Below are 21473 nucleotides of genomic sequence, written 5' to 3'. Positions count from 1 at the left end.
AAGGATTATGGGATCCACGCGGAAAAGAAAACCAAATTAGATGAGAATAAAGTTGCGATATATTGTAATGAAATCAAAATGTTATGAGAAAACACAGTTTTAATATTACAGGAATACACTGGAAATATTACTGGAATGCAGTTTTAATGTTCCAAGCGGTATTAGAAGATTAAAACAAAAATATTATGGAATAAAGTCTCAATAGATAAACTGAAGCCTTCCTCCTGGAAAGAATTTTTTTTGTATGTCCTCAATAGGATTGTGGGGGTATGCTGGAGCCTATCCCAGCTGGGGTACAGCATGAGTAAAATAGGTGACACTAGACCTAACATAAAACCTACAGTCTTTTTGCACAGCAAGTCAGTCACATGTTTGATTAATTAGTTTTAACACCAAATGCCCTTCCTGGGATTCAAACCTGCACCACCAGGGGCTGTTTGATGCCTAACAAAGGCAGATAAATACTTCTTTAAAATCCGATCCAATGCACCCTGGATTGGGCGCCACAATTTGGAGTCGCCGATTAACCTAGCATGTTTTTGGAATGTGGGAGAAAACCGCAGTACCCGAAGAAAACACAGAGATGGGAATCGAACTCCAATCTCCTGTGCGCCAACCACTCCTACACCATGCAGCCATGTTACTCAAAAAACAGTAAAAACCAAAAAAAGTCTTACAACTTTTTTCCTAAGACTCACTGATATGTGTTTATGGCTCTGCTTAAAAGGGATTTGGGGTTGGGGTGGGGGTGGGGTGGGGGGGTGTTGCAAAAAATAATTTATTTTGAGACAATCTGCAGCTGAGCGATAACACGAGTGCATGCCAAATGTTATTTTCGTGGCTGTTTCATATGCAACGTTTCTACATAAAACATGAAATATATACGTATATAGCAGCACGGTGGCCGAGTGATTAACATGTTGGCCTCACAGTTTGTGTGGCGTTTGCATGTGGGCATCCTCCCACATGCCCAAAACACACATGTTGGAGACACTAAATGTGTGTGTATTGTACAGTATATTTGTGGTAACTGGGGACCAGCCCAAAGTCTTTTAGCATACTGCGGGGGACTTGTGACCATAATGACGCCCAGCAGTACAAAAGAATTGATGAATTAATTAAAATACATCGCTCTAATAGGTTGAAAAAATTCTGTGTTATTTTATTCTTAATACCATTCATGATATTAAGAATATTCATGTGCATGGTAAACAAAAACCCAAATGCACCTCCAATTAACAGTATTTAACTCGCACACGGCCAAAAATGCATCATTAGGTAGACAAAAACATACACTACCGCTCAAAAGTTCGAGATATCGTCGGCATTCTTGGAAGTCCAGCATCCTGAAGTGGCCGCTTCACTGTTGATACTGACACTGGTGTTTGACGGCTACTATTTAGTGCAGCTGCCAGGTGACGACCTTAAACTACACACTCTCAGATATTTGTGCAGCGTTTTTGTGTCCTTGTTAGACCCAGTTTGTGCTGCTCTCTGAAGGGAGTAGTTAACAGCATGGTAAGAGATTTTAGTTTTGGTTTAGATTTTTTAGATGGCTTTTCTAATAATCTATTAGCCTTATAAAATGATTAGCTAGGATTAGCAGCCATACCAGGAGATTGATGCAGAGGACTGACAGTTGTTGATAGTAGGCCTCTATGCAAAAATGTACATCCTTCTTTGAAAATCATCAATTTTAATTGTTTGTGAAATGCATGAAAATGTGTTTTTCTTTGGAAAACAAAGAAATTTGCAAGTGATCCCAAACTTTTGAGCGGTAGTGTACGTAAGTCGCACTGGAGTATAAGTCGCATTTTTTGCGGGTAATTTATTTTCCAAACTACTGGACCAAAACAGACATTAGGTCCTCTTGGAAGGCAAGTTCTAACAATAAAAGAATAGAGAACAGGCTGAATAGGTGTAAGATATGCTAACACAATGCTTATTCAGCTACACAAAAAATAAACATGAACAGAAAAGGTGTCCAGTGTTTATGGAACATAAACACTTTTTTCATTTATAAGTCGCTCTGGAGTATACGTCGCAGGAACAGCCAACCTAGGAAAAAAAGTGCGATTTATACTCCGGAAAATACGGCACTATAATTGTCATTATAATTGCATACAATGAAATTTGAGTGCAACTCCACGGTGCATTTTGTAGAAAGTAAAAATAAAAATAAGGAAAATAATAAAAATAAAACAAGGAATAATAATATAAATATAAAAGTGGAAGGTGCTGTTCAGAATAAATGTAAATATATGTACATCAAAAACAATAACCTATACAGTAACAAAATGTAGAGTTGCAGTAACCAAAATGTGGAATTGCAGTGAATTGCAGGTAGTATTGCACATAAGCAGGATTCTACTGTACTACAGGGTACTACACTTTAAGGATCCACCTACTTAGTGTATGATTTCACTGCAAAAATAGTACGCTTATTTATTTTAGTATGCTTTATTTTATTATATTTTATTATTATAATAAAACTGGATTATTTATTTTTTATTATTTTATTTTATTTTTATTGCTCAGCGATTTGTGGCAGCCTTGCTGAACTGATGGAGTCATACACAAAATATTTTAATTAATATCTGTTTTAAGCACACACACACAGTATATGTACTCATTGAAATAATAAATTTGAACCTTGTATCTCGCTTAAATGGAACATAAATACCTGTGGATTTATGCGTGCTCCTGCTCTGCCCTTTTCAGGGCTATTAGTAGTGCCGTTAATCCCTGTCTGTTTAATTAGGCGGCAGCCATTGTGCTTTTTCATTCCGGGGAGAAAAAAAAAACTCCTGCAGGCCCAGACGGGGAGAGAGAAAACGAGTAGAATCACAATACAGTATGTGAAAGGAGGGTAAATCGACAGTGAACACTCGGTGTGAATAATAGTATAAAATACTAATAAGGACTGTACCATTTGTGTATCTTTGGTCTACTGACTATCATTGACACAGTTTCCATCCGAGACCACTGAGGCATAAAATAAACAGTATCTTTTTCGCTAAATGGTCTCCATATTTATGTACTCTTCTGCATGTCTAATGAAACCTGAAAACAAAGCCTCGTTATAATGAGACATTGTTAAAGAAGGCGATTACAATATTCTTTCATTATTCATTTCTGTACTGAAGCTGGAAGTAACTTCAAAGCACTTTGGTGTACTGTAGGGGAAATAAGAAGTACTGTTAAGCCGCTGCGTGATGTGCTGCTTTTTCTGAAACAGAAGAAGAAGATAAATGAGTATGGTTTGTTTTTCATGGCTATTGCAACACTTATTCCAAAAGCCAGACTCCGATATTCTATTTAGCTTAAGTGTGACATGCATCATATTAGCATCAAGTTAGCATCAAATACTTCAAAATCTAATTTTTTTTTTTTTTACAAGATTGTCTATTTGGAGGTGTCCGTTTTTCGAGTATACGTGAGCTTCAAAAGGGAAACAACGAAGAAAGGAAGCGAGATGGCCTCGGCTAAAGATGTGTTTCATCTGAACATCAAATGCTCTTTTGTGATTGATTCACATTTACTCTGTTGTCTCTCCAAGGGCCTTAAATGCATCATTTAGAGGGGAGATGCAGATTCTCTAAGCCAGGGGTCTCAAACTCCTGGGGACCATTTACCTGGGGGCCACTGGAGCTAGGGTCTGGGCGAGGCTGGGTCGCATCAGGTTTTCCACAAAAAAAAACAAAAAAAAACACATTTATTAAAAACAGAAAAATGAATAAACTTTGCTTTGGTTCCGATTTTCTACAAGAAAAGCTTTAATAAAACATTCCACTGTTCTCAAATATCTTAATTTTTATTTTTCTACACAAAATAAGATGAATAATAAATGTACAAATAAAGAATAAAGAAAATTAATCAATCAGTAATAAATAAATAATATAATACTAATAATAATAAAACGGCAAATAATAAAAACTTAAGAAACCACATATAGTTGGCGGGTAGACAAATGATTTTTTTCAGATTAAAATGAACAAAGCATTATTAGAGCCCTGTAGACATGACAAAACACGACTATAGTCACATTTATACTCTTTTTATTTACAACATATTGCGCAACTGCAGGGTCTTGAGACACATGCTAACTCGCAAACTAGAGAACTAGCGACCTAAACGGTAGCCTCCAAGTTATTTCCTTTGAACTTAAAAAGCCAAAAACTTACCACTTCCACACGGATAGGGAGGATAACTATTAACAGTTATTTAACCTTTAACATGAACATTAATCAAACGTAATAATTTTTTCTGGGTACATGATACCATACAGCATCCATATCAAACTTTACATTAAACTTTCATATCAAGGCGGGGGCCTCAAACTTGTGTCCTGTGGGCCACATTTGGCCCGCGGGCCGCGTGTTTGAGACCACTGCTCTAAGCAGTTATCTATACACGTATCAAGTTAAAATCATGAATGTAGCAACGACGCTGTGTTTTCTTCTGGTTATCCGAGTTCTTACTAGTCGGATGTGGCCTGAACATCTCCCCATGGAGGTGTCCGAGAAACATCCTTACCAAGCCATCATGGCTCCTCTCAGCGTGGAGGAGCAGCGGTTTTATTTCAACAGTGCTTCTCACCTTATCTTTCATTGAGAGCTCATTTTGGCTGCTCGTACCTGCGATTTTGTCCTTTGGGTCACCACCCAAAGTTCATGACCATGGGTGAGGGTAAGAACACAGATCGATCAGTCAATTGAGAACTTTCTGCTTCACAGAGTCGTCGGCAAATCTTGTGAGACGATACTGTAAGAGGGATTCATCAGAAAAAGTATGATTACATCATAGATCAGGAAACCCAAATTACCGGATCTGTTCCGCTGCATCGATGCGCCTCAAATGATTCATTTCAGACAAAACAATCAAACCTGCCAAAGCAGAATAATTTTTCTGCAATGTAACCTTCAAACACAACACATGATTGTTATTTTGGATTACACATCGAAAAAACAATCAGCAAATGGCAAAGTTAGTCAATGTTTGGAGTTTGCCCTTTTGCTGTTTCAGTACGGCTGTGAATGTCAGAGTAGGTGACCAATGAGTGGCAGCGTGATGGGAAATGATTGGCGAATGCGGATAAACAAACGTGGGCGGAGGCAGACTATTGTGATGCATGTTTTGTCTGTTTGCAACAATTGGCCTCTGCTTTGTATGCAGTCTAACCGAAGCATGTGGATTGACAAATGTCCGTACGGTGAAGGTGAAGGTGAAGGTCCACCACAACCTGTTTCATAGCAAAACACCCATTAACTTGACGGGAAATGTGCACGAGAGATCAAGTTGAATGTCTTCTTTCATTTTGGGGACTTTAGGGTACAGGGTAGGATTGGGGATTGAATGAGTTGGACTGCAACTCAATAGTATTGCTTTTGTCGACAATTATTGTATTTTCTGGACTATAAGTCGCTCCGGAGTATAAGACGCACAAGGCCAAAAATGCATAGTTAGGGACTTTTAAAAGCTCAAATGACATACATAAATACATAAATAAAACATACATAAGTTGCTCCGGACAAGGCCAAAAATGCATAATTAGGTAAAAAAAACAAAAACATACATAAGTCGCTCCGGAGTATAAGTTGGACAAGGCCAAAAATGCATAATTAGGTAAAAAAAAAACATACATAAGTCGCACTGGAGTATAAGTCGCACAAGGCCAAAAATGCATAATTAGGTAGAAAAAAACATACATAAGTCGCACTGGAGTATAAGTCGCACAAGGCCAAAAATGCATAATTAGGTAGAAAAAAAAACATACATAAGTCGCACTGGAGTATAAGTCGCACAAGGCCAAAAATGCATAATTAGGTCAAAAAAAAACATACATAAGTCGCACTGGAGTATAAGTCGCACAAGGCCAAAAATGCATAATTAGGTAGAAAAAAACATACATAAGTCGCTCCGGAGTATAAGTCGCACAAGGCCAAAAATGCATAATTAGGTCAAAAACAACATACATAAGTCGCACTGGAGTATAAGTCGCACAGGGCCAAAAATGCATAATTAGCTAGAAAAAAACATACCTAAGTCGCACTGGAGTATAAGTCGCACAAGGCCAAAAATGCATAATTAGGTAGAAAAAAACATACCTAAGTCGCACTGGAGTATAAGTCGCACAAGGCCAAAAATGCATAATTACGTCCAAAAAAAACATACATAAGTCGCACTGGAGTATAAGTCGCACAAGGCCAAAATTGCATAATTACGTAGAAAAAAACATACATCAGTCGCTCCGGGGTATAAGTCGCACAAGGCCAAAAAATACATAATTAGGTAGAAAAAAACATACATAAGTCGCACTGGACTACTTGACCAAAACAGACATTAGGTCCTCTTGGAAGGCAAGTTCTAACAATAAAAGAATAGAGAACAGGCTGAATAGGTGTAAGATATGCTAACACAATGCTTATTCAGCTACACAAAAAATAAACATGAACACAAAAGGTGTCCAGTGTTTATGTAACATAAACACTTTTTTCATTTATAAGTCGCTCTGGAGTATAAGTCGCAGGAACAGCCAACCTATGAAAAAAAGTGCCACTTATAGTCCCGGAAAATACAATATGTTATTGTAGACCAATGACTTCTCCATTGAACTGTATTAGAAATGTATATTCTGTATAATTCCAATTACTTTTTAACATTTTCTGTAGTAAAAATATCTGAATTGGGACATTCCCCAATCCAATACAGGGCAGAAACCTACTAAGTAGCCTAAACCTGGAGCCTATCCCAGCTGTCTTTGGGCGAGAGGCGTGAGGCCGCACCAAACATAAACATAACCAAAGCATCAGCCAAAGTACATGCCTCCTCGTGGACTGTAACGGCGGACAATGTTGCTTGTCAAAATTTTGTGACTTTGCCGCTTAAAGCGAGATCTGATGCCGTGTCTGCGAAGAGATAGACCGATGCTCCGACAAAATGCAGGCCCTCACTGATGCTGACTGCAGATCAATAATCATAAGATAACCATGTCTGTTGTTGACGGTTGGTATACGATGATGTGCCCTGCAGGGAGGTCGTGAGAGCAAAACAAAATAAGTCATTTAGCCGACTGGTTTCAGCGCATCTACACATGGACTGAATAATTAAAATGAAATCAATCTCAGAGACGTTAAGAAGACGGAATGGAGAGAATCCAACAGTAGCTGCAATCATGCATCTGATATGGAGAATCTAACCTGGGTTACAGTGGAATAGAAAACTATAACAGCGGGCTCCACTCTCGGTGTGGCTTCTCAGGATGCCAAATATTGCATCAGTATTTCAGCAGCCTGCAATTTGACAGTCAAATTTGATGCTCCGTAATAATGGAAGTAAGCAGGAATGATACTTAGATCTATTGGTGGATTTTTGTATATAAACGCTAGAAATAAACGATGTGCTGCCTTCTAATGAAATGTGTTTACGGTGAACGTGAACGTGAACACAAGCACTTTATTAATGCAGCATGTGTTCCTCCTTCCTCCGACATTCCCAGCACGGACATTTAATTGACATTGGAGATTCAATTTTCCACCTAGTGAGCGCCTGAAAACAAACACAGTGCGTGGAAAATAAGTGCACTTGGTTACTATAAGAAGAACACTCTGATTGCTCTCCTGTCATTATTTATTTCTCTCTCTCACTGTGGGCATCGAGGGGGCGGGCGGACGGGGGTTGGGAGGATGTGGGGAACATATTTTTCACCTCAAACTTTGATGATGATGATCAAAGTTTTCTAAGCTTCGGCTTCAGTCGTTAATGAAAAAAGCCAAAGAATCCAAACAAAGTGTTCTTTATGAATTCCCTGTCGCTCTTCGTTCACTTGCATAATGCATGAACTCAGACGTGACATTTTAAACAAAGAAACGCTTGGAAGTGCTTAGAAAAGCTATAAGGGTCCTGGTTGCTCAGTACAATATGTCTAACAAATGTGATGTGCAGATACTTCCGTTTGTACATTTTTCATGCTAATAAAAGAACAATATGTGTGCTTACATTTTTATCTTTATGTCTTTATGTGTGGTTAGCGCACAGGCCACATAGATAGGAGACCCGGGTTCGATTCCCCGGTGCATATCTTACACCTATTCAGCCTGTTCGCTATTCTTTTATTGTTAGAATTTGCCTTCCAAGAGGACATAATGTCTGTTTTGGTCAAAGTAGTTTGGAAAATAAATTACCCGCAAAAAATGCCACTTATACTCCAGTGCGACTTAGACTACCGCTAAAAAGTTTGGAATCACTTGCAAATTTCTTTGTTTTCCAAAGAAAAACATTGTCATGCATTTCACAAACAATTTTTTTCGATTTCACAAACATTGTTTTCCATTTCCCAAACAATGAAAATGAATGAGATGATTTTCAAAGAAGGATGTACATTTTTGCATAGAGGCCTACTATCAACAACTGTCAGTCCTCTGCATCAATCTCCTGGTATGGCTGCTAATCCAAGTTCATCATTTTATAAGGCTAATAGATGATTAGAAAAGCCATCTAAAAATCTAAACTAAAACTAAAATCTCTTACCATGCTGTTAACTACTCCCTTCAGAGAGCAGCACAAACCGGGTCTAACAAGGACACAAAAACGCTGCACAAATATCTGAGAGTGTGTAGTTTAAGACAAAGACGCCTCACAGGTCGTCACCTGGCAGCTGCACTAAATAGTAGCCGTCAAACACCAGTGTCAGTATCAACTGTGAAGCGGCCACTTCAGGATGCTGGACTTCATGGCAGGACTGCCAAGAAAAAGCCATATCTCACACTGGACCAAAAAAATGACCAAGTGATCCCAAACTTTTGAGTGGTAGTGTATATATAAAAAATACAGGGATCATGATAGATAGATAGGTAGGTAGGTAGGTAGGTAGGTAGGTAGGTAGGTAGGTAGGTAGGTAGGTAGGTAGGTAGGTAGGTAGGTAGGTAGGTAGGTAGGTAGGTCGGTCGGTCGGTAGGTAGGTAGAAGTCAGACATCTCCAACAAGATCTGCTGCTCCAGTTGACTGAGCAGCTCTTGGTAGTGCAGTAGCGAGCGAACCAAACGCTGCCGCCGCTGCTCGACATCAACCCGTTCACCTTATCTGTCCACATCTGCCTTTTGAAGATATTGGCCAAGTGGATTCTCCTTCTGCTATCATGGAACTATTTGAAATGAGTCTATACTCGGAGTATGCCGGGTACTTGTGTGGAGATCATCGTTACCTATCTAGGATAGGAAGATGTACGCAACGACAAAGGAGACAAGAATAGAATGCCTGCTGACACTCGTCCAGCTGGCATCTTCTCCACCTGATGAGGCTTTTGTGTGATTTTGGCAGCTCAGGAAAGAAAGTGACATTTTGTTTCAGTGATGGGGATTTTCTTGTTCCGGGAACCCTGGATTTAAAGTCTTTGCGCTGAGGTACTTGGGTGTGTAACAGGTGCTGATACACTTTTATACATACAGATGCTTGGCATTGAGCCCGTGTGGGTGTTTGTGTGTGTCCACTGGCGATTTTTGCCTGATTGCCTTGAGTACATACGAGTAAAAGATCGATTGTAAGAACTGCTGTTTAGAAATTGGAATTTGGTGATTATTATTTTGAGAGAGACTTTCTCATTAAAATAGTTTGCATTTCAAAAAATGAATGTGAGTGTGAATGGTTGTTTGTCTATAGTATGTGCACTGTGATTGGCTGGCCACCAGTCCAGGGTGTACCCCGCCTTTCGCTCGAAGACAGCTAGGATAGGCTCCAGCATCCCCGCGACCCTCGTGAGGATAAGCGGTAGAAAATGAATGAATTAATCATTGATTAATCAATTAATTGTTGCAGCTCTAAACGATACACATCTACATATTCACTCATTCATTCATTCATTTTCTACCGCTTTTCCTCACGAGGGTCGCGGGGGGTGCTGGAGCCTATCCCAGCTGTCTTCGGGCGTAAGGTGGGGTACACCCTGGACTGGTGGCCAGCCAATCACAGGGCACATATAGACAAACAACCATTCACACTCACATTCATACCTATGGACAATTTGGAGTGGCTAATTAACCTAGCATGTTTTTTTTGGAATGTGGGAGGAAACCGGAGTACCCGGAGAAAACCCACGCATGCACGGGGAGAACATGCAAACTCCACACAGAGATGCCCGGGGGTGGGATTGAACCCTGGTCTCCTAGCTGTGAGGTCTGCGCGCTAACCCACCGTGCCGCCCCACTGCAATATTGAAATTCCACATTTTTTGTGGTGGTTAAATATTAATATCGAGTTGCGTAATAGTTCCAACAGCTTTAGAGCCGCTACATTTGACCTACATCTCAAAACCTGTAAATCTTCAGGACAGCCTGTCGTCTGTTTACATCAATAGTGTAGTCACAGCGCTGTCTGATTCCGTATTTGGGTACGTGATCTGTTATTGTGTATGCAGTACTTTGCCGATCTGCAGTCATGGTAACGTATGAAAGAACCTCAAAAAGCTTTGCATAGCACTTCATAATCACATAATGACGCGACCCTCGTTAGGATAAGCGGTATAGAAAATGGATGGATGGCTAGTTCCTGTGTTCCAGGCTTGATAATTGGGCACAATCGACAGAAAAGAAGCAGCCGATATCTTGATGATTTTGTCAGATTAACGAGAAGATGCTGCCAATTTGTATATGCACCATGGAATTCAAACAAAACATTTTTCCGAACTCTTTCCGAAGTCTCCCAACAAATTGACTGAGTGATTGATCAAAAAGGTCAACAAAACTGAATATCAATTCCAGGAGACGGTTCAAAGTTAAAAAGCGGCTCCACAAGTAAATGCTGGTGAAAAGATCAGACTGCATTTTCTTTTATTTTGAAGGCCTGACTTTACCGACTACAGGCTGTATCACGTTGATGTTACCTGAATGTTGTTGCCAAGAGGAAAGGCCAAAATATGGTAGCTTCCTGGTGAAAATGGGAGGACTCACGGGTGTGGTCCTGCTACTTGTGTCTCCTCCAATCACCTCTCTCCTTCCACCTGTCTCAACTCGTTAGTCTGTGTATATTTGGTCCCTTGTATGCATGTATATGTATATTTACTGAATACATGAATACAATCAAGTACAATACAACGCAAGTCAACAATTAGCAACAAGATGATAAATCTAGTACAGTTTAGTTTCCTTAATTGCAATCTGATGATATGTGATTTTATCTGTTTTTTTTTTTTTTACCTTAAACCTACTGGGGAGAAAATGGCTTCACAATAAAAAAGGTCATATCATTTGATGCGACGGCAGCATTAGAAATAAAAAGAGAATAGAACATCAGTTCTACTACCTTGTACACGTGAGTTGCAAAGGTCAGCAATATATTGGACCCCCAAAATAGATTTTTTTTTTTTACATCCACGTATTATTTTCTTCTGTGATATTACAAGTATGTTCCAAAATACTGGAATGGAATCGAGTAAGACCCTCAAACAATGCACAACGATGAGCCAATTCAAGAAACAATACAAGCAGTTGATGTTTGCTAAATACAAGGATGAAGAGTCTTGAACCAGTCATGATGTGCTATATATATCACTATATTGACACGCACTATGGTACCCATTATGGCATTGGATGCTCATATCACCGAGTACTTTGGTATGTGACAAAAAATTAAAAAAAAAATACTTAAACTATATTAGGAAAGCAGGAAGTGAACAAATGTAAAATTTTGTAAATTTTGGAGGGGTAGGATTTAATAAGCTTTGCTTCTTCCTACTCCTTTTGGACATGTAGAACCGTGAACTGATTATGGGATGCATTCAATTGTAATCTAATGTCATATCACCTCGTACTTTGGTATGTGAAAAAAAAAATTTAACTTAAAAATAAAAAAAACAAACTTAAACTATATTAGGAAAGCAGGAAGTGAACAAATGTAACAGTTAGTGATTGTAAAAGTACCAGATGGAGGGGTAGGATTTAATAAGCTTTGCTTCTTCCTACTCCTTTTGGACATGTGGAACTGGGAACAGATTATGGGATGCATTTAATTGTAATATGATGTCATATCACCTCGTACTTTGGTATGTGCGAAAAAAAATAAAATAAAAAATAGAAAAAAAAACAAGAAAAAAAAACTTAAACTATATTAGGAAAGCAGGAAGTGAACAAATGTAACAGTTACTGATTATAAAAGTACCAGATGGAGGGGTAGGATTTAATAAGCTTTGCTTCTTCCTACTCCTTTTGGACATGTGGAACTGGGAACTGATTATGGGATGCATTCAATTGGAATCTGATGCATGTTCAAATGAAATAAAACCATTACCATTACCATTACCATTACCATTACCAAATGTCAAAGCCTGAATTTATACAGATGAAATAAACATAAAACAAAAAAAAGTTTGGTAAGTAATGGTAATATTTTTTTGTTTAGGTAAAACAAAACAAAAAGAAAACAAGACTTTTTATTAAAAAAAAATTCCAGACAGTGTCCAAAAATGATTTGTATTAAGGCTTGTATCATCTTGATGAAATATGGGAAACGATTTATCTGTTATTGCCTGTGCCAAGGTTATGTTTTCACCTGCCTCTGCTGCTTTGTTTGTTCGCTTTCTGTGAAAACACGCCGATGAATCATTTTGCGACAGAGTGAAAATTTCATTTATTCCATATCGATTTCGCTAAGTGGCCGCGTTGAGCGTTTGTGACACAGAAAATGAGTCAAGATAAATCGCATTTTGAGTCGTTGCATCCAACGCCTTTGTTAGCGTTAAAGCTCTTTCCAAGTGGATCTTAATGCTTGTTTTGTAGACTCCTGGGTGTCCAGAAAACACCCTCATATTCTTCCGCTAAGGTGTGCTAATGGAAGTCTGGTATAGCGGAGAGATAAAGCTGTCATACTGCCTCCACTCTGTTTCTGTCGCTCGAACATCGAGTGATAAAGGAAGTGTCTCTAATGGCGTCGCAGCCACATGCATTAGATGCGCGTGCCCCCCCCCCTGCGCAGGTTTTTAAGAGGCTAATTATAGCTACTAAACACAATCGCCTCTCAGTTTCATTCCACCTTGTATCATTTATCCTCTCTCTTACACACTTGTCACCCCGTCTGATTGGACTACAATTCACCGTACGGACTATGTAGTACTCTCCGGGGGAAGCTCCATTGGTGGCCCGGGTGTCTGCACATGACTAATGTATATTCCGAGTACCGGCTTTCCCTCAACCGTACAGTAAATACAATCTACCACACTTATTTCCTCCGGGAACAGTTTGCCGGTCAGACAAGAATAATGGCCGCTAGTGTAATTACCAGCTTCTCGTTCAACCTCAACCTCGCTTGGAGTAGTATTTATCTCTCTTTCGGGTGGGGGTCTTCAACTTGTTGATTGGCGGTCTACTGTTCAATGCCAGGTCGCTTGTCACTCTTTAAGCTTGTCAAAGACAAATGTATACAAATGTATGTCGTGCCCGGTAGAGTCAAGTGCTGAACAAAAACGGGAATCACAACACTCGCCATCCAAAGTCCAAGGAGCTACAGTAAACCTCGGATATATCGGATTCAATTGTTCCCACTGGTTTTGTCCGATATAAGCGAAATCCGTTATATGCGTATACCGGAAAATGTCCGTTTTACGCATATATCGGATTTATATCCGGTATAGGAGACCACTTTTTTCATTTATAAGTCGCTCTGGAGTATAAGTCGCAGGAACAGCCAACCTATGAAAAAAAAATGCGACTTATAGTCTGGAAAATACGGTAATTCTGTTATTAATTTACTTTTTTGTAACTGTAACTAGTACTTTTTTCCCAATAATGTTGCTCACAACATCAGGAATGAATGCAAAAGGAATAAAAAATCCATTCTCACACCAAATATGAAATGGCATCCATGTCATTTGAGCTCTTAAAGCCAATGATAAAACCATTGCCAATAGGGTGTAACAAAATTCCTAAGACCGATTTGAACAACCCGACAGGTTCTTTTGACGAGGGCGAGGGAAAGACACACTTTTATTCTTTGATTTGTTTCGGAATATCTTATGAATTTATCACATTTATACACACGCTCTTAAAAGAAGTCGAAAAATCGGTGCATAACATGACTGTGATTTTTTTTTTTTTTTGCCTTTCTCAGCATTCACTGAAGTAACAATCAAAGAAAAGAGGGCGGTAATAGCTACTTGTACCTTCTCCAACTCCAGATTTCAAATTTACTGGAAAGTCCTTGATGTTGTGATGGAAAGTGATGCCTGTAACGCCCCCGGGCGGCTCGTGATTGAGAGGCCAGGTGATGTGAAACGAATGGCGCAGGGCTGCTGAGCTAGTATGTGGAAGTGTGTCTGGCAGAGAAGGAGTCGCCCCACAGGAATATCAATTCCTTGATCGGAATACAAAAGAAAGTGTTTGAACGGCGCATTGTGGAGCTGACATCTTCGAGGTGCAGCGATGGCTGCTTGTTCACAAAAAAATCTGGTCAACTGGATTTCTTGACCTGGTTGAGAGTAGGGAGAAGAAGCAGCTTTGGATGGTCGGGAGTTGGGAAGAGTCGATGAGCGCCAGTTTCAGTGATTTCTGCATTTTCATGGTCATGTTATTCAAGGAATACACTGTTTACTAACAATTATCATTTTTGGGAAAACCACAGCATGAAAAAGTCATGGTTGGAAAACCACAAAAACTTTCTTATACCGTTCCGGCTTTAAGAGAGAAAGTGGACCAAACAACATGAAACAAACAAACAAACAGTCTTTGGAACGACAACACAGTTTTCCAAAAACAAGGCTGACAAAAACAAAGATAATAGGTCCGCTTTTATGGAATACCAACGAAATGGAAAACTATTCACTTTGGACAGGCTGAAATCAGTTTAAATTTACATTTTTAAATAAAAAAATATATTAATTGAACATCAAAATAGTTGTTGATTAATTTGACAATCGAGTGGTTAGCGCGCAGGCCTCACAGCTAGGAGACCCGAGTTCAATTCCACCCTCGGCCATCTCTGTGTGGAGTTTGCATGTTCTCCCCGTGCATGCGTGGGTTTTCTCCGGGTACTCCGGTTTCCTCCCACATTCCAAAAACATGCTAGGTTAATTAGCCACTCCAAATTGTCCATAGGTATGAATGTGAGTGTGAATGGTTGTTTGTCTATATGTGCCCTGTGATTGGCTGGCCACTAGTCTAGGGTGGACCCCGCCTCTTGTTTGAAGACAGTTGGGATAGGCTCCAGCACCGCCCGCAACCCTCGTGAGGAAAAGCGGTAGAAAATGAATGAACGAATGAGTTCTCCTCCTATTTTGTGTGGAAGTGGTAACTTTTTGGCTTCTTATTTTGTCTTTCCCCAACCTCGGCCATCTCTGTGTGGAGTTTGCATGTTCTCCCCGTGCATGCGTGGGTTTTCTCCGGGTACTCCGGTTTCCTCCCACATTCCAAAAAAAACATGCTAGGTTAATTAGCGACTCCAAATTGTCCATAGGTATGAATGTGAGTGTGAATGGTTGTTTGTCTATATGTGCCCTGTGATTGGCTGGCCACCAGTCCAGGGTGGACCCCGCCTCTCGTTTGAAGACAGTTGGGATAGGCTCCAGCACCCCCCGCAACCCTCGTGAGGAAAAGTGGTAGAAAACGAATGAATAAATGAGTTCTCCTCCTATTTTGTGTGGAAGTGGTAACTTTTTGGCTTCTTATTTTGTCTTTCCCCAACCTCGGCCATCTCTGTGTGGAGTTTGCATGTTCTCCCCGTCCATGCGTGGGTTTTCTCCGGGTATTCCGGTTTCCTCCCACATTCCAAAAAAACATGCTAGGTTAATTAGCCACTCCAAATTGTCCATAGATATGAATGTGAGTGTGAATGGTTGTTTGTCTATATGTGCCCTGTGATTGGCTGGCCACCAGTCCAGGGTGTACCCCGCCTCTCGTTTGAAGACAGTTGGGATAGGCTCCAGCACCCCCGCAACCCTCGTGAGGAAAAGCGGTAGAAAATGAATGAAAGAATGAGTTCTCCTCCTATTTTGTGTGGAAGTGGTAACTTTTTGGCTTCTTATTTTGTCTTTCCCCAACCTCGGCCATCTCTGTGTGGAGTTTGCACGTTCTCCCCGTGCATGCGTGGGTTTTCTCCGGGTACTTCGTTTTCCTCCCACATTCCAAAAACATGCTAGGTTAATTAGCGACTCCAAATTGTCCATAGGTATGAATGTGAGTGTGAATGGTTGTTTGTCTATGTGTGCCCCGGAGTACCCGGAGAAAACCCACGCATGCACGGGGAGAACATGCAAACTCCACACAGAGATGCCCGAGGGTGGAATTGAACCCTGGTCTCCTAGCTGTGAGGTCTGTGCGCTAACCCCTAGACCACCATGCCGCCCCTGCAGGTAACAATGGATCACTATTCTCTCTGAGCGGAGCCATCAGTTAAGGAAACAAATTCCTGCCCTTGTGGATACAATTGGACTTCTCAATCTCCGAGGCGACTTAAACACGTCGCGCTAAGTACACAAATACAAGGTTGAGATCTTTAACGAGGTTTTTCTTCAACTCGCCGTCATCTGCTTGGGAATTAGCAGCCAGATGGGAATCCGCGGAACGTGCTACCCCTTTAGCACATGGCATGCGGCTCGAAACACTGCGACGTAGCAGTTTTAGCAAATGAAAGTGATTTTCTTCCAAAACAAACAAGAGGAGACAAGAGCATTGATGGCAAACAAAGTCAAAGATTGGCTGCCGTTGTCGTTGCCCGGGGTGTCATTTGCTCTCCTGCCGAGTGTTGGTGGCGTTGAGGGAGAATAAAAAGAATCAGTGTTGCATTGTGTGCACGTTCTACCAGTTCATATTTTTACCTCTTTTAACGCTCCTGTCCTCCGCTGGCTTGTTTCAGCTCCTGCATCCAAGGTGTTTCCTCTGACATGCGTGTAGTGGCAGATGGAAAAGCCCGATAAATGAAATATTTACTACAACCTGAATAATAAAAGACAGACAATGGAGTCCTGCTCCTAATTGCTGAGTATCCGCCTCAGCGATGAGTGAGACCAAAAGCAGCTCCACCTTTTTTGATACATTGTGTGCTTTTATTTGAGAGCGTGATGGATGTCGGGTCACTTTCTCTTAGTCCGCCGGCGGCAGAACAGAGGATCAGGCAGTCCATTTCTTTACTTTCATGGTGGCTGCTAACACTTGGCTACTAGGATTTGATTAATGGCGCACTTTTTGCTGGCGGTTGTAATAAAGTCAAATGAGGTCTTGAATGGCGGGGGCATTGTAGAATCAGCAGTGGGTAATTGAGAAGTAGCAGTCTCCAAATGGACAGTGTGTGTGTGTGTGTGTGTGTGTGTGTGTCCTCAGCCATGGTGGTAATTTATAGAGCTTCTCCTCTCCCTAAGGTTAGTAATTTTGTTACACCCTATTGGCAATGGTTTTATCATTGGCTTTAAGAGCTCAAATGACATGTATGCCATTTCACATTTGGTGCGAGAATGGATTTTTTTTATTCCTTTTGCATTCATGCCTGATTTTTTGTTTGGAAAGACCAAATACAGTAAACTGTTGGTTGTAATCCAAGTCATCTGCACACATAAAAATTGGATGGCAACATCACGTGATGAGGAATAAGTGAGCAACATTATTGGGGAAAAAAACAGATTTATCATATTTTCTAGATTATAAGTCACACTTTTTTTCCTAGGTTGGCTGTTCCTGCGACTTATACTCCAGAGCGACTTAGTGTTTATGTTACATAAAGACTGGACACCTTTTCTGTTCATGTTTATTTTTTGTGTAGCTGAATAAGCATTGTGTTAGCATATCTTACACCTATTCAGCCTGTTCTCTATTCTTTTATTGTTAGAACTTGCCTTCCAAGAGGACCTAATGTCTGTTTTGGTCAAAGTAGTTTGGAAAATAAATTACCCGCAAAAAAATGCGACTTATACTACAGAAAATATGGTACTCTTTCATAAATGTTCTTAGTTGCCAGGGAAAGTAATTACTTGGGTAATTAAGTGAAATTTTTGAAAAACCTTCACATACAGTATCCCGTATATACCATCAAGATGTGAGTCATTAGAGCTTTTAAAACCAAGGATAAAATTATTGCCAATCTGTTCGTCCATCGTTTCCGAAGACTTAGTGACTTTGGAATTAAGTTTGAGATTTGTGACTGTGGGTCCGGATGGCTGACAAGACCAATCCTAGCCCGAAAGGTTCTCCCACATGTGCTGAAATTTTTAGACACGGTTAGTCCTGCAAAACACTGACCTACGTTACCGTAAAACGGGGTTATAAGAGATGGCGGGATAATAAGGGACAATTTTCGGGAAAATGTTTTTTTGAACGATTTGTTCAAGAATATATGCTTCTTAAAAAATCAACACAAATCAGCTTCCTGTTTAACATGAAAAGGCAGAATTACATTTAAAACATTTTCCCGAAAATTGTTCCCTATTACCCCGAAAATTGTCCCTTATTACCCCACCGTCCCTTATAACCCGGTTTTACGGTACCACTCTTTAAGTTCATACACCGTAAGTCAGGGGTTTCCAGCCAGTGGCTCATGAGCTACCAGTAGCCCCTAACCACTTTTCTAGTAGCTCTCCAAATGGTTTGTTCATTTGTTATCAGTTCCTATTCCGACAAAATTAGAAAGTATTCGGCAGTTGTCCGGAAGTCCTCGGGAACGCTTTGGAATGTGACCAATCATAGTGGAATGGTCATGCCTGGAGGCAAAAAAGCAAAAAAAAAACATTTTGGAAATCCAAGGAAATACAGAAAGTTCATACACCTTAAGTCAGGGGTTTCCAACCAGTGGCTCATGAGCTACCAGTAGCCCATAACCACTTTTCTAGTAACTCTCCAAATGGTTTGTTCATTTGTTATCGGTTCCTATTCCGACAAAATTAGAAAGTATTCGGCAGTTGTACGGAAGTCCTCGGGAACGCTTGGGAGTGTGACCAATCCTACTGGAGTGAGCATGCCTGGAGGCAAAAAAAAAAAACATTTTGGAAATCCAAGGAAATACAGAAAGTTCATCCACCGTAAGTCAGGGGTTTCCAACCAGTGGCTCATGAGCTACCAGTAGCCCCTAACCACTTTTCTAGTAACTCTCCAAATGGTTTGTTCATTTGTTATCAGTTCCTATTCCGACAAAATTAGAAAGTATTCGGCAGTTGTCCGGAAGTCCTCGGGAACGCTTGGGAATGTGACCAATCACAGCAGAGTGGGCATGCCTGGAGGCAAAATAGCAAAAAAAATAAAAAACATTTTGGAAATCCAAGGAAATACAGAAAGTTCATCCACCGTAAGTCAGGGGTTTCCAGCCAGTGGCTCATGAGCTACCAGTAGCCCCTAACCACTTTTCTAGTAGCTCTCCAAATGGTTTGTTCATTTGTTATCGGTTCCTATTCCGACAAAATTAGAAAGTATTCGGCAGTTGTCCGGAAGTCCTCGGGAACGCTTGGGAGTGTGACAATCCTACTGGAGCGAGCATGCCTGGAGGCAAAAAAAAAAAAAAACATTTTGGAAATCCAAGGAAATACAGAAAGTTCATCCACCGTAAGTCAGGGGTTTCCAACCAGTGGCTCATGAGCTGCCAGTAGCCCCTAACCACTTTTCTAGTAGCTCTCCAAATGGTTTATTCATTTGTTATCAGTTACTATTCCGACAAAATTAGAAAGTATTCGGCAGTAGTCCGGAAGTCCTCTGGAACGCTTGGGAGTGTGACCAATCCTAGCGGAGTGGGCATGCCTGGAGGCAAAATAGCAAAAAAAATAAAAAACATTATGGAAATCCACAGAAATACAGAAAGTTTATCCACCGTAAGTCAGGGGTTTCCAGCCAGTGGCTCATGAGCTACCAGTAGCTCCTAACCACTTTTCTAGTAACTCTCCAAATGGTTTATTCATTTGTTATCAGTTACTATTCCGACAAAATTAGAAAGTGTTCGGCAGTAGTCCGGAAGTCCTCGGGAACGTTTGGGAGTGTGCATGTCTGGAGGCAAAAAAAACCATTGAAAATAAGGAAACAATGAAATACAAATGGAATAGGAGCAGATTCTGGAAGATGTAGAAAGCTTTCTGTGCAGGTTATTGTGGGTGTCTGCTCTATAGGAGTCCATAATTCAACAAAGGGCCAAAAAAATGAGCATGTAAGTGCAAAGTTCCAGGACAACAAACTGCAGGATAGCCCTCAGGAGGGGAGGAGTCGCTAACGACATGGACGTCCTCCTTCTGAAGAGCACCTCGGATCTGGGACGAAAGAATAGCCATCCAGTGGGAATCCTGACATTTACACTCTAAGCCTTTTTTGCTGATTTTTTTGATTTTTCTGTTTCTGTAACATGCACAGTTTCTCAGTTCTTCTCAGAAGAGAATTCCTTCTTTTCAATCATTCTCAGTTATTGCAAAACGAGCTTTCTAATTTGCCCGGTTGCCGTTCAAACACGACCTTCCCAACACATTTATTAGCTGACGTTTCAAGTCATTTGAAAAAGCACCATCAGCTCGCGTGGCGTCCTCGGGAGGTCTACTCTCCATAACTGGGGTATTATTCTTTTGCTGTGGTCAATCAATAGTCGCTTTCAAATTAGATCCCATTCAATAAATTCCATCTCATTTTTCCAATAGTACTTAGATGAGTTGAAATGTGGGCATACGGGGAACCCAATACATCGGAGAACAGATTGTTTTTAAGATACTGTTTTGAAAGGGTCATACTGACTTCCAAGTTGGTCTAATTTCAAAACAAATTTCCCGTCATTGCAAATGCATCGGGTTCGAAATGAAACTAACACAATCATTTCCATCAACAAAGACCCAACAAAACCACCAACAGGGTTTTAATAAACGTTGACAATGTAGCAAAACAGGCACTCTAATACTATGTACTATGTAATATGTAATACTTTGGTATTTTGTTGTATTTATTTTTTTCTATTTTTATCTGTTTTTATATCTTTAAAACATACAGAAAAGAGTTTGTTCATATCTCACATAAGCACTACGGATGATGGGCAAAATGTTTACTTTAACTGTCTGACACGTGAGGGTGACTGAAACGTACATAATCATGAAGGAACAGGAAGTTGTCTGTAGATATAGTTTATTGATGATATTGTCTCTTGGCTGGTTACTTTATTGATGCGGTATGTACTGTAATACCACAGTTAATCAGTTATTTTGAGCGTAGAAACCTTGTTCATGACCCTCTTAATACATTTTTTAAACATTATTAGAGCCGTCTAAACATGAAATAACACTCCTGTAGTCACCTTTTTACTTGTATTACACAATATATTCAATATAATAATAGAAAATAGAGTAAAATCGTCTGCCACCAGATGATCAATAGATTAAGACCACAGCCTTTGGATGCCCTCTGGAAATCCATCTGGAAACCCTGGCATCAAACGTGCCGAAACACATTTTGCAGGCAATTAACAAGAAAGCACTTTTCAGCTCTACTTAGAACCTTCTTAAAGATCCGACTGTGCAAAATGTAAATTTTTGCAACAACTAGCATCAGATT

At 40.2% G+C, this 21473-nt stretch overlaps 2 protein-coding genes across 3 annotated transcripts in view; one reads left to right on the top strand and one right to left on the bottom strand.

Annotated features, from left to right (window-relative positions):
• The window catches only part of LOC131106369 (zinc finger and SCAN domain-containing protein 22-like), a 245672-nt gene that overhangs the window by 103895 nt on the left and 120304 nt on the right, over positions 1–21473 (bottom strand). The window lies entirely within an intron of this gene.
• Positions 1–21473, top strand: part of cpne5b (copine Vb) — a 129503-nt gene that overhangs the window by 50794 nt on the left and 57236 nt on the right. The gene's annotated exons all lie outside the window — the stretch shown is intronic.

This window comes from Doryrhamphus excisus, chromosome 18 (assembly GCF_030265055.1).
Source record: "Doryrhamphus excisus isolate RoL2022-K1 chromosome 18, RoL_Dexc_1.0, whole genome shotgun sequence".
In the NCBI taxonomy this organism is placed as follows: domain Eukaryota; kingdom Metazoa; phylum Chordata; class Actinopteri; order Syngnathiformes; family Syngnathidae; genus Doryrhamphus; species Doryrhamphus excisus.
The sequence above is the reverse complement of the archived record's forward strand: the minus strand, read 5'-3'. Positions and strand labels throughout refer to the sequence as shown.